The sequence below is a fragment of the Anoplolepis gracilipes genome, chromosome 10 (genome assembly GCF_047496725.1).
Source record: "Anoplolepis gracilipes chromosome 10, ASM4749672v1, whole genome shotgun sequence".
In the NCBI taxonomy this organism is placed as follows: Eukaryota; Metazoa; Arthropoda; class Insecta; order Hymenoptera; family Formicidae; genus Anoplolepis; species Anoplolepis gracilipes.
The window spans coordinates 10,277,833-10,293,202 of NC_132979.1; the positions used below are offsets into that span (position 1 = coordinate 10,277,833).

General features: G+C 28.4%; 1 non-coding gene across 1 annotated transcript; it reads right to left on the reverse strand.

Moving 5' to 3' along the window:
- Window positions 1–1,051: 1,051 nt before the first annotated feature.
- Trnaa-ggc (transfer RNA alanine (anticodon GGC)) lies at window positions 1,052–1,123 on the reverse strand. Its single transcript has one exon. It is a non-coding gene; the product is annotated as a tRNA-Ala (tRNA).
- Window positions 1,124–15,370: the final 14,247 nt, after the last annotated feature.

Sequence of the window (15,370 nt, forward strand, 5' to 3'; positions counted from 1 at the left end):
CCCCTCAGTACCGGGGGCCAGGTAACCTCGCCCCCGCTTATCTCACCCCCCCTCAGATCCCCGGATTAGAACTCTCTTTACCTATCTACTTAAGTTTATTAATATGCTATCAATTTTTGAGAATGTAGTAGTGGTAAAATTTAGAAAGAATTAAGAGTAAAAAAGTGAAATATACCTTGAATTTAATGATATAACAGAATATCGGGCTTTAAAAGATAGAAATCGTAAAAGAGCGATTCAAATCATTATTGACGAATGAAAATTGATAGTGAAAAAAAATGATGAGAGTAATTTTTATGAATCTTAAACAAGCATTTGAAACAGTTAACAGAGACAGATTAATAGAGAAATTATATCGATACAAATTAGAGGAATGCTTTCAAAATGATTAAGCTCATATCTACATAATAGAACAGAGCAGGTTTGTTTCAACAATAAATAATCTAAATTGATTACCATTAGACATGGAGTGCCACAGAGATCTGTATAATTAATTAAGCAGTTTTATTATTTATTGTATATATATAAATAATATAATTAAAGTCTATCCAGAAGAATGTTGTATAAAAATATTCACAGAAAATATATTAATATATTATAAAGTAACTAAAAAATAAAGTAAGGAGATAGAGAATAAAATAAATATGACATTTATCAAAGTAGAAAAATGGATGAATATACATAAGTTAAACATAAATGCAGGAAAAATGAAATATATGATAGTCTGAAATATACGGAGAGAAGTGAAAAAAAAACATGTTGAAATGTTTGCATGGAATTTAGATGGAACAAATAAAAATCATGAAATACTTAACTTACAATGAAATAATTATACTAAGTATAATTTTCAATCATGATAATGTATACTCGGCAATGAGAGCCCATGCGCGGATGTTGATGCGTAAAGAAAATGCGTATAGAAATTAATTCTTTTCACGAAAGAATTTTTTTTAGTGCACAGAGCACATATTTAGATTCTCATTTTTGAGAACTCTAAACCCCTCTACACCTCCCTAAAGAGATGTAGACGAGAAAAAATATCGGGACGAAGTCGCTGAATCGGGAATTGAACCCGAGTCTTTCGCTTGCCAGGCGACTGCTCTTACCACTGAGCTATTCAGCCCCACATAATTATCAATGATAAACTCCGATTTAAAGATTACTGTGATTATATATATATTTTATAAATTCATTATTTATGTTTGTTAATATTACTTTTTATTTATTTTTTTTTTCATTGGCGGTGGAGGAGAAAAATCTTTTATGGATACTTCGGGCCGGCCCAGAGTTATGTTGAATTCGCCAACTAATGCCGGAATACCAGGTGAAAACCTCCCCCCGATCAGGAAAAGTCCTGACTTTCATACCTAGTGTCCGGGCTACGGGAACGCTATTGCATGACAACCGCGACCCAGAAACACACACACACACACACATTCATGATTGGCTTACCTTATTTTAGAATATAAGAATATTATCACGAACAGCTGATTAAACGCACTTACTGCTCATCATACAAACAGTCTCGCTAAAAAAGAACGATAAATTATGTTAAAAATTTTTTGATATTGAATAAATATTGCAAATAATATATATTATTATTATTTATGTCTTTATGTGTGTTAATAGATATTTATATTTCGTATATCTTCAATAATTTTAATAATTTTTTATAATTTAAGAATTTTAATAATTACCTGTTGTGGATTTTCTTTCATCATTACGCACTTTCTCTTTATACTTTGCGAGATTTTATTTTTGTCGTTTATGCATAGGTTATAACATCACGTCATATATCATATATGTCATATGCCCATTTCGTGTATATATTACATATATATATACAGGGTGTCTCAAAATGACTGTATCACCTATCGGGTGCAGGTAGAGCGGGTTAAATGGAATAGAAAAGTACTGTACCATTTTGCGATTTTCAGAATAATTATTGAGAAATTAATTTACAAAGATCGGCAAATCTGGCGCGAGTATCAGCCCGTTACAAGAAATATGGCGAGAAGGACGGCCTACCACAAAAAAGATGGAGAGAAAGACGGCCCACCGCTAAGGCCGGTCGCTAAATAATAAACGCTAATCTGTTGTTCTTATCAACGCTTCTCGTTTATACCCCTGGTAACCGCGAGGCAATGGCGCCTATTTACTCCGCGCGCGCTTAGCGACCGTTTTTAGAGCCGTCCTTCTCGCCATCTTTTTTGCAGCGGCCTGATACTCGCGCCGGATTTGCCGATCTTTGTAAATTAATTTCTCAATAATTATTCCAAAAATCGCAAAATGATACAGGACTTTTCTATTCCATTTAACCCGCTCTACCTGCACTTGAGAGGTGATACGGTCACTTTGAGACACCCTGTATAATGTACATATAATATATGTATGGTTATCTGGGATATGTCAAAAAAGTTGTTGCAGTTGATAATGTAGAAAACTGTTATACTACAAAAAATTATGTCTTACAAAAGACAATTTTCAGACGTCTTTTCAAAAAAGTTATGAAGATGTCTTTAAGACATTTTTTTAGAAAATCTTAAAGATCTCTTAAAAACATGTCTAACTGGAGTCACACGACGTATGTTTTTCTGTATGATTTTCTTGTATGCTAGTTTGTATGCTGTACGCTGCTTGATTTGTCGTATGGAGCGCTGTATAAAGACGTCAGACATATAAATAGTATTTTATAGCATATGACATATCAACATGTCAATGTATAATATATAATATGGATGAACAGCAACTTTTGTATTTAAATGAAATTTTACGACGACGAAGAATGGTTGCGTTATTAAAGAATCGTGAAATAAGGAACCACAAAAGACGTATGAGAATATGGGTTCGAAATTGGTTGCAAAAAAGAAACGAAGGAAGAAGAGTTTTAAATATGGTGCAACAAGAGCTTCGGTACACTTTAATCTATATATATATTTTTTTTAATTATCAAATTAAATATTTTTTACTGCTTTTCACAGTATGTTTTTTTATTTTTTATAGTTTACAAGACATTGATGCTTATAAAAACTATTATCGTATGGATGAAGATCTTTTTGAAAAACTTTTGGCTCGAATTACTCCACACATATAAAAAAAAGATACTGCTATGCGTCAGGCTATAAATCTTTGCCAAAGGTTTTTATCAAATTCGTAATTTTTTATGTGTTTCTTTACATTGTGTTGTCAATTAAAATTAAATATAAAATTGATACTAAGTATATTGGTTATATTATATTATATTGATATGATATTTATAAATTGGCTGCTACATTGCGTTTTCTGGCATCTGGAAATTCATATAAAGATCTTTCCTTTGCAGTACGCATAGCTCCCAATACACTTTTAATTATTATTATTGATACATTAAAAGCAATCATTCATGAGCTTCAAGATGAGTGTATCAAAGTATATGTTTTTCATTTCTTATTGTTATCACATTTCTATTCCAAATCTCTCTTTTAGTGTCCTAATAGTAAAGAAGAGTGGGCTGAAATTGAAAGCGGATTTCGTATTTTATAGCAGTTTCCTCACTGCATTGGAGCACTGGACGGAAAGCACATAAACTTTCGCGCTTCAAGACAACGTGGCTCTTTTTATAGGAATTATAGAGATAGCATAATACTTATGGCCCTTGTTGATGCTACATGCAAATTTTTATTTATTGATATTGGTAAAAATGGGCGAATGAATGATGGTGCAGTATTCAGAGACAGTGAGCTAGGCCAATGTTTAAATAATAATTCGTTAAATTTTCCAGAATCTGTTCCTTTAGCTGGAAATACTGTACCATTATCCTATGTGATAGTTGCTGATGATGCTTTTCCCTTGTTAAACAATCTTATGAAACCGTATCCTGAACGTGAACTAACTTACGATCAGAGAATTTTTAATTATCGCCTGAGTAGAGCACAAAGAATTGTCGAAAATGCATTTGGCATTTTAGCTAATAGATTTAGAATTCTCCTCAACACAATCACTTTGTTGATAAAGTCGAGTTAATTACTCTCGCGTGTTGTATTTTACATAATTTTATTTTATCTCGAAGGCCATGGAATAATACAATCGAGGATAAATCTAAAATAAATTCCCAAAATCATCTGAATGATTTAATTAGACAAAGAGGTAATAATCCTACTCGAAATGCTAAAGCAATCAGAGATCAATTTATGAATTATTTCAATACTATTGGTTCTGTTCCATGGCAGAATGAAGCTGTAAAAAAAGGCAATTATTAATAATGTACAAAAAAATAAACTATTTACAAGCAAGAAATAAAATATAGTTATTATTTTTAATAATTATAGATTTAATAATAATAGATGTATTTTAACATAGAACGTAACATAAAAGAACACATAATGAACACAATAATAATAAATTACGAAACAATACGAATACTATAATATTATATTTTTTTGACATAACTAGCTGAATAGTATCTGTTAAAAGTTCATAAGAAGTTAAATTCGCGCTCGACATTTGAACGGCTAACAATTCGCACGGCGCTGTTGAAAGGGCGCGTCGACGGACCCAGAGAGCAACAGAGGCGCTTGCAACGTTTTTTGTTCTTGCCTACATAACCTTTTTCGCTGTGAGTGAGTCGTCGTCGCGTTCAGTTTTGTTGCCTCTCAAAATACGAAAAGATAGAGTGTAATTTCGATAGCTGAATATCGAAAGGAATCAATAGGCGGTTATACACCGTTCTCGAAAAGGCTTCTACAGGGGTTATTATATACGTTCTCAAAACATTCTCGGTCGTTCGGAAAACGACGCAGGCGGCCTTTGTGCCGTTCTCTAAAAAACGACGCAGGCGGCCTTTGTGCCGTTCTCTAAAAAACGACGCAGGCAACCTTTGTGCTGTTCTTTAAAAAACGACGCAGGCGGCCTTTATGCCGTTCTCTAAAATCGGTCGGTATCATACTGTACTCAAGACGACGCTATCTTTTTAAGGCGGTTTTAAACCGTGCTCATGTTGTACAGGAGATCGTTCTCAATATATCTTTTCTCTTTATCGAATGGATTTGATCCACAAGGCGGTATGAGGCTGTTCTCAAGGCTTACAGCAGGCCTCATTCGTAAAATTGATAATACTTTTATGATTATTGAATCATAAACAATAAGAGGAAAGTAGTTTTTACATCACAATTTTAATAATAAATTTTCTTTTCAAGCTTACGTTTAATGGAGTTAATTTTCACTTAACTTTAAGATTTGATTTTGTGTAACTCACTGAAGTCATTTAGCCTTCTATTTTTCACTTTTCTTATTACATTTTATTTATGTTTTAACTGCCTTTTGCTTTCGTTACATTTGTATGAATCCTTTGATTTGCTTGATATTGAATATACCTTTGATTATATTGGCAGTTCCGTTATATTAATTATTTAGTCAAAATTAAATATAATTTCAATGTTTACTATTGTTCTTTATGGTTAATTAAGTTATAAGGATTCAAGTTTACTCTATATTCGTTACCTCATTTAATTTTCATTATTATAATATTTAATACATATGTTCCTAATATTTTCTATATATATATGTTTTCTTTAATACTTTTATGGATTTTCATTAAGTTGCATACTACTTGTAGTTTTTAATATTATCCTGACTTGCCTTGACTAATTATTCATTACAATATATTATTTTAATGTCTTTCTTGATTTTCGTCACTTTCTTTTGTTTGTGTGTTGTGTTATTTATTTCCAGCCATTTCTGATTTGATTATTACTCGTGGTTTGATACAGTATCTAACATTAATTTTTCTTGCTCTTTTTGATCTGTCATTTTTTTTTTATTAATAATCCCACAAATTCCATATATAGATCAATAGACTCTTTTTCTTTTTTCTCCAATGGAGGTGGCACAATTATAGGCTTGTTTAAAGAATCAATTATTTTTTCAACAGAATTATCAGAATATGTACTTGAAAGTTTTCGACGTTTAGAAACATTAACTGTGGATGATGAGGACAAAAATTGAAATGGAACTGATGAATATGAACTAGAAGGTGTGTTAGATTGACTAAAGACATTGGCTTCACTTCCTTGGAAAGAAATATTCTTCTTGAGAAACATTTTGAGAGGATTCAAATTCGATTAAATTAGACTCCTGTTGCTCTTCATGATCATCTTGCAATTTTGTTTCTGTAGAATTTTCTTTCATTAATATTATTTCATCTTCCGAAATTTTATTGAGATTTATTTCTTCATTTATTACTATATCTATACTGTTCACATTGTTCTAAACGAATAAAAAATCCATAAACATATTTTAAACATATTTTTAAACATATTTTAATTTTTAATTTTTATGTAATCATGTATATATATTTATATAATATATATATGCGTGTGTGTGTGTGTGTGTCTCTGTGTGTGTGTGTGTGTGTGTGTGTGTGCGTGTGTGTGTGTGTGTGTGTGTGTTATATTATTATTTTTTATTACTATTATATTACTATATTATTTTGTATTTACTTTTTCTTGACTGCTGCTACTTATTTTTGTGGAAATACTTTTACGTGGAATAAAATGTTCTTCTAAGAATAGAAACATCTCAAAATACCAAAGACTTGGAATATAAATCTAAAATGGAAAGAAGTAAGATTTTGATTTTTAATAGGAATAAAAATAACTGAAAATGAATAATAATATAATATTAATAATAATAATATAATGTAATATTTATAATAATAATATAATATAATATTTACATCATCTATTCCGCTTCCACTTTTTATTGATTCTTTCTTTTTTTATTTTCAGCATTAAAACTATTTCTTAAAGAATGCATTTTATTTATGCACTCTTTCATTTTTGTGTTTGGCCGCAATTTTTTCACTTCTTTAATTACTCTTTGTATTCTTTAATTACTCTTTGTCTCTAAAGCTTTATTCCGTAAATGTTTATTGTGATAATTTGGGTGTTTTACAGCATATAATGCGGGCTCTTTTTTATATGCCTTTATAAGAATTGTTATCTGATCTTTAGTCCACAACATATTGACATATAGGTTACTAAAATGACATTTGACATATTAATACCTCAACGAAGATTGCGTTGAATTTCCGACACGCTGATTGGTGTATGCAAGGAAGCAAGCATGAAATAATGCACCGGAGCAAACACAGAAATCATACTGGCTAGTCTACCGCGCTCAATGCACTGAGGCGTTTGGCATGCATAGGTGCAAGCACAGCAGCGTACGGCCTAGCATACAAGCAATCATACAGAAAAATTTACGTCGTATGACTCCAGCTTTTTACAATTCACGATAGTTGTTAAAATTGGATTTTCTGTTAGTAATTCTGTTCTTTTTGAAAAATTTTTTATGTAAATATTTCATCATGTGTATTTAAAATATGTTCTCGCAAAGAGTATACGTTGTTAAAATTACTTATACAATTTTTAATATTACATTTAACTTCAGTATTCATAAGTAATTATGTTTTACTTTTATGTGCAACATTAAAGTGTCCATGGATAAGAATATATGTTATACAAAACAGCATGAAATCATTATAAATGATTTATAATGTATGATAATTGTAATATAATTATAATGTAATGTATGTTATATAATAACTGGCTATAGAAGTAATATTTATTATTATTATAATACTTCCATACTTACACTAATTATAAAAAAGTTATAATATAAATGAGTTGTAATATGTGTATATAATGTACGAATTATAATATAAGTTTTATAACATAAAAATAAACTAATAATTTGAAATATATGTTTATAAAAATAAATATTTAAGATAAATATTTAATAAACATTTTTAAAATAAACATTTGATGATTTGAAAACTCATTAACGAATTTACTCAAACTTATTTTAAATCTAACATTATTACAATATTGTCACATATTAAACAAAAATATTTTATTATTTTATTAATGAATAAAAAATATTGTAAATAATGACTTATTAAAAATATGTATTTGTTTAAACAGTAGTCCGAGTTAATTGGATTTATCAGAACCTTCACAATTAATATTTGAGATTTTACTTAATATATGTTGTATACTAGGAATTATTGAATCCCATTTAGTATTAATGTTATAAATACCTTTTTGGATCAGCATCCAAAGATGTTCGCTCATTAAAGAATAGCTGACTTGAAAAACGTGAAATATTTTAAAACATACATCAATCGCTTCTAATGTACTATTTGTTTTATATAAAATGTCATCAACTTGAACGTAAATTTCTTTAACTTTACTAAGAGATCCTAGAATAACTATATAAGGTTATAATGTAATTTTTAGTATTTCAGCAGTTTTTTTTGCTTCTTCTTTCATTAGAGTCATATCACCAGGGATCTAAAAAATATAAAGTAAAAATTATAAAAGTGTAAGATAACTTAAAATAGAGCTTCAATACTTTCATATACTAACATTTATATGTTTTACTATGCTTGATTTTGCATTAGCTATAGAAGGCGTGTAACATTTATTTCCACATTTTTTTATTCTTTTGGGCGGAATTAAATGTGATAGTAACATAAGTCCTAAAGCAACCTTTGTATCTAACAATAAGAAATCAAAAATACTTTTTAAATAGACATACTTTTTAAATACACATACATCATGACAGTTTTTTTAAAAGAACAAAAGATAAAAATGATTACCTATTGAAATATCTTCATTTTTCAATTTTTCATTAAATTTATTTCATCATCTTTAGTATTAAATGTTGAATATTTTATTATTACATCAATAAATTGTTGCCACATATTAAAAGTCAAATTCACATTACTTAGATTCATTTTTTCAAAATCTAGTACAATTAATTGATATCCTTGTGGATGTTTTAATATAGACCATTTGTTAAGAAGATTGTGTAACGTTTTTTCTTCGACATTATTAATATCTTTATGCCTGATATCAAAAGTAATTAACCAATGTTGAAGAACTAATTCCCATGGAGCCAGATTTTCATCTAACCATTTAATACTCTTTTTCACTGTTTTACTATCTATTCCTCTGAAACTTTATAAAAAGTTAAATTTTCAGAAATAATTACAATGTAATTTATTAAATCTAATGACCAAATAAAGATATGATAATTCAAAAATGACGGACTCATGTCTAGTTTAACATTGAAAATTTTGTTTTAATTTTTTTTAATTAAATTTTTTTATTTTAAATTTAATTTTAAATATAAAGTTAATTTTTTTTAAAACAATATTTTATTGAAATAATATTTTTAGAAATAATTGTTACTAAGAAAATAATTAAATAATTGTTTTTTAAAGACACAAAATTTTATCAATTTTGAATTTGTTTGATTAATTTACTCATTGAATTAAAAAAATATCTAGGATTAAAAAATTTAATTAGCATTATTTTTGAAAGAAAATATTGTTAAGAATAATCATATAAATAAAAAATTTAACAACCTTCCGTCCGTAAAATGACGTATTCCTGACACAATTTTAAGACAATTTTTCCTTTACCCAAATTTGATTTAAAGCGTAGTTTTTAAGTTATAAGCAAAAATAGTTAGCAAATCACACGTCAAGTACAGAATGCAGACAGGAGCCGCGCGACGCACCGCGAGCGCGGGCGCAGCTGACCGTCCGACGAGTGATTACCGCCGTATGAGTCGCTAACTATTTTATCTTATAACATAAAATTATGCTTTAAATAAAATTTTGGTAAAGAAGAAAATGTCTTATAATTACGTCAGGAATAAGTGTTCCTTAAAATAATGTCGGACGCTCCGATCAGCTGATTGTTACACGCGATGTGTCTCTCAGCTGAGCCGGAAAATCAATATATCGATCGGTTTGAAGTCGTCGACGACAATTGAAGGAGCATCGCCGTCGCAGAGACGGTTATTTCTCTCTCTCTTTCTCTCACTCACTCTGTCTCTTTCTTTTACGCACACACTCAGACATACACACATCGCGTGTAGCAATCAGCTACAGATTGCAGCGTCCGACGGTCGGCGATCCGGAACAACTTTTAGTCATTAAAGTAACGTTATTTTAAGAAACACTTATTCCTGACGTAATTATAAGACATTTTCTTCTTTAACAAAATTTTATTTAAAGCATAATTTTATGTTATAAGATAAAATAGTTAGCGACTCATGCGGCGGTAATCACTCGTCGGACGGTCAGCTGCGCCCGCGCTCGCGGTGCGCCGCGCCGCTCCTGCCTGCCTTCTATACTCGACGTATGATTTGCTAACTGTTTTTGCTTATAACTCAAAAACTACGCTTCAAATCAAATTTTGGTAAAGGAAAAATTGTCTTAGAATTGTGTCAGAAATACGTCATTTTACGGACGGAAAGTTGTTCTGGGACACCCTGTATATACCATCTTCTTCATTATTATTCTCTTCTTTTTTCAATCTAGATTCGAATTTTTTATTTAAATTATGTCTGTTTTGTCACTTATTCATTAATTTACCGCTGGTAATGATTGATTTTTTTATAATAACATTTTTTTTCGAAATAGATGGTATATAATATGTTATTGCTACTTCAGTAGGAAAAATGATAACTATCATTTTTGAAATGTAATTAGCCAAATCATTTGTTAACCTGTAAAAATGTTAAAGAGCATATTAAAGAATTATAATATATCTAATATTAATAAAAATAAGATAACATATTTATAAAATCATACTTTGCATTTTTATTTTCAATATCAGAAATGATAATATCGCATAATTTATTTCTGAAATTTTCTTGTAATTGATTCTCTGTTTTGTAATATGTTAAAATTCGTTCACCTATTTTATATTTTAAAAGTATGTTTTTTAATGTAGAATTCTTTAAATCTTCTTTTTTCCTATTTAGAATTTCCATAAATTCTTTATAACTTTTGCTGTTTTATAATTATTTTGCTGCTTTAATAAGTTTTCCTCATCTTTATCTAAACATAAATCGACTAATGTTTCATTTTTTTCCTTTTCTTGTAATTTCTAATATAAGGAAAAACACATTATTTTAAAAAATATTTAAATAAGAAATAAACGATTTTTAATAAATAAATTGACAATTTATTAAGTTTACCCTTTTTTACTTGATGATGTTTGACATACATCTGTAATATTATAATGCTTTTTCCAATAAGATAAGAATATGGCTCTCTGACCAATAAGTGGTATTAATTCAGATATAACAGATTTTGATAAATGTTCTAATATATCCACAGTAATCATATGTTCTTACAAAGAGAAATATCAGAATTGTAATTTTTATTATATATTATACAATGTTAAAAAATATTGCAAAATGCATTTCAAAATTGTTATTAAAATTATAAAATAAAAACTCTTTCATTTAAAATAAAAGAAGCTATACTTTAAAATAAAAAAAGCTGTACTTTTATCTTATTACTTAAAAATTCATAAGTAAAGCTTTTTTATAAAATGTAAAAGCATGATAAAATATATTATTACTAATATTAAAAATAATATATATATAAATATACTTACTATTGAAATTTTCAATGAGATTTTCCAGCTTTAAGTCTTTTAATATTTGTTGCACTATTGCATCAGCCATTTGCCTTACTTTCCAACGTGAACTTATATCGAAATAATAACTTAAGCACAATACAAAGCACAATATCACAAAAATCTAACTTGTCTCGTCAGCGAGCTCACAAGGAGAGTATACGACGTGTTGGTCACCGATTCAAACGAGGATTTTTTTATGTGTAGTACTTAATTAGAAACAAGTTCTGTTAAAGCGAGAGAACGCGCTTCTCAAGCATTTGTCTCAAAAAAATATTGAAGATTTGCCAGCATTTCTTAAGATGTTGCGATAAAGAGTTATTGAAGCGCCTCGGTGGCTTGGTTGGTAGCGTTCTTCTTTTGTAACCGCGAGATCCCTGGATCGAATCTCGCCGTGTGTAACTATTTTTTTTCTTTTATTTCTGTAATTTATTTTTTTTTGTTCTTAGGAATATTTTATAACATTAATAAATAAATATTACAGTTTTTTTTAATAATTGACATTATTTTTTAACATTTTGTTCCATATATTAAAAGAAAGTTTGAATGCTTTCTGTCAAAAATATAATATAAGGAAATGTTTAATATACGAGAAATATATTACTACTAATAAAATAAGTAAATAACAATTATCAATAATAATGCGGACATTTTGGTAATTTAAAAGTTTTATACGTTAGAGCTACTTGTTTCGCTTTCTTTTCATCCGGATGATATTCATTAGAATCTTCAGAGTCAATATATTCTACTTCCCGGAAAAAATTATTGTAGTTTCGTCAACTTCATGAAAAGCTATTAATTTTTCATCGGTGATTAATTTTTTTTCTGCAATCATTTGCACAGTGTTCTGATACATTTCTTCTCCGATAAGCATCGATTCATAAGAAATCGTGAAAGGTGGTTCTGGTGTAATCAAATTATTTTCTTCAAGAAGCTTATCCATGTAAACGACGGCACCTTTCATTGTCAGCTGGAGTTTCGCAAATTCCTCGTTTAACAAAACTTCTTCATCTTTCCTACTTCCTGCAAGCGATTCTTTTTGTTCAACATCACTTTTTATCGAAGAAACAGATGTTGATTCCATCTTCGAAATTTTCACGGTACTGTGCGGCACTGTTTATACCGTCTTCTTTGTACAGTCGTAACTAACGGTCGACTATTTTACAAACCACTTTGCCTGTCTTCTCATGTACGACCTTCCCCTCTCTTCTTCAACAAAGCGACTGATCCCCTACGGTCGAAACTCGTAGCTATTGTTGCTCAAAGTCAGGTATACGAAAAGTGATCCGAGACCGAGCATAAAAATAAAAATATAGCTCTAACGTATAAAACTTTTAAATTACCAAAATATCCGCGTTATTATTGATAATTGTTATTTACTTATTTATTTTATTAGTAATATATTTCTCGTATATTAAACATTTCCTTATATTATATTTTTGACAAGAAAGCATTCGAATTTTCTTTTAATATATGGAACAAAATGTTAAAAATTAAATGTCAATTATTAAAAAAAACTGTAATATTTATTTATTAATGTTATAAAATATTCCTAGGAACAAAAAAAATAAATTACACAAAAATAAAAGAAAAAAAATAATTACACACGGCGAGATTCGATTCAGGGATTTCGCGGTTACAAAAGAAGAACGCTACCAACCGAGCCACCAGGGCGCTTCGATAATGCTTTATCGTCTTAAGAAATGCTGGCAAACCTACAATTTTTTTTTTTCAGACGAATGCTTGAGAAGCGCGTTCTCTCGCTTTAACAGAACTTGTTTCTAATTAAGTACTACACATAAAAAAATCCTCGTTTGAATCGGTGACCAACACGTCGTATACTCCCCTTGTCAGACGAAATAAGACACAAGCGTTAAATGTCGCGTACGCTGCTGATGTATTTTTGTTTGTACCTTTATTTTGTTTTTTCATACATCTCAACACAATGATCGTCTAGATACACAATAACCGCCACCTTCTATTCCCCCACTAGCGCTCGAGGCTCGACGGCCGAGCCGCTGAACGCTATACTTCAAGCGCGTCACTATAAGAAATATATTGAAGTCCGTATGTTACGCCACAAATCGCCAAAATTTTTCTCGCTAAATAATTTTTATTTTTATAAATAATTATAAATAATAAATAAAATTATATTAACAAATAATAAATATAATAATAATAACAAATAATATAATAATATATATTAAAAATTTATAATAATAAGAAATAAAATTATTAATAAAGATATTAAAAATTCTATTATTAATATGTTATGCATGTAAATATGCATATACATATAATAAACATAAACTGCCTATTCCAATTAAACGTTGCAAAAATATTGCTTTTGCTTTCTAATATTTAATATATTAATCCCATGTCTCTACAATTAACGGATTTTCAAGTTCAGTCTCAATTTAAAAAATATTTTTTTTCTTTTAAGAAAAAATATCAACAAAATTTGTTTTTTATTTTTATTATACAAAATTATTTTATTTAAAAAAATATTGTTTAATTTTTGGCTGCTTATTTAAAAAATACAGGTTATATTAATTATAATAAATCATTTTTTATTTTTAAATAAACATTTTTTACATTAAAATTTTTAATAAATAATTTTAAGAAAATATAATTTTTGCTATATGCAAATAATAACTTATTTAATATAATAAAATATTTTAAAAAAATAAAATATATATTTATTTAAGTTAAAAAAATTAAAATTAACAAAATGTATTTATTTGATTGAAAAAATTTGATTTTTAGTATATATATATATATATATATATATATATATATATATATATATATATATATATATAGTATATAGCCCTTTTTGGAGCTATACATATATAACAGGTTATTGATAACTTACAGCATTTTCATGCTAATTTGCTCGAATTTACAAGCTATACGAGCCTCCTTTGTGTTACTTTGGCAGCATCACTCCTGTACCGTAATGCGCGTGGCGAATATTTTGTATTGTGTGCCGATATTCCTAAGAAATTTATAATTTTTAAATGGTGGAATAATCTTTGAAAATCCTTTAAAAAATAACCTTGAAGACACCCGCAGCAATAAAAGCACCGCAAAAAAGATTTTCAATTTTCCGACCAGAATTTATTTTTTTGTATATTGAATTACTTGTTCACCTATACTCAAACATAAAATCTATATATATAGATTTTATATACATAGAAACTCGACAACATCTGTGTTCTTTAAGCCGTTTTTTAATTTCAAAAATACTTCGAATTTTACTTTATAATTTTAAAAGTATATTCTTTAAGAATGTTACTATCGATTAAAACAAAAAATCGATTTTTTGACCTTATAAACAGGTTCCCCCTTTAATACAAATGTAATTAAAAACTTTCACGAAATAAGCTTGTTTGCTAAAAAAGATAAAGCATTATTTAAGTTGTAAAAATAGTGCCGTAACTACTATTTTATGAATTAAATTATATTTTATTGTTTCGTATAGTTTGAGTAATTGTTACATGGTTTTGAGTGATTTAATAATTGTTTGTATAGATACACATCGGTTTACGCGAAATTCTAAATAGGAAAAAAGAAGATTTAAAGAATTCCACATGGTAATAAAAGAAATATTAAACATGCAATAATTAAATTGCAAATTTATATATTATTGTATATATTTGATAATTTTAAGATTATAATCTTATAAGAAATTCCCTATGACTATCCTAGTGTGTAATATCATATTTACAATACATGAAATGCTTCGCTTAGTCAGAAATTATCGTGTGTGCCAAAACATAAAAGAACTATATATGCATATGGATGAATTTATCGACGCACGAGCAATACGATAAATTGTAATCAAATTATAATTTATACAATAAATAAATTTAAGTGATTTTCATTTA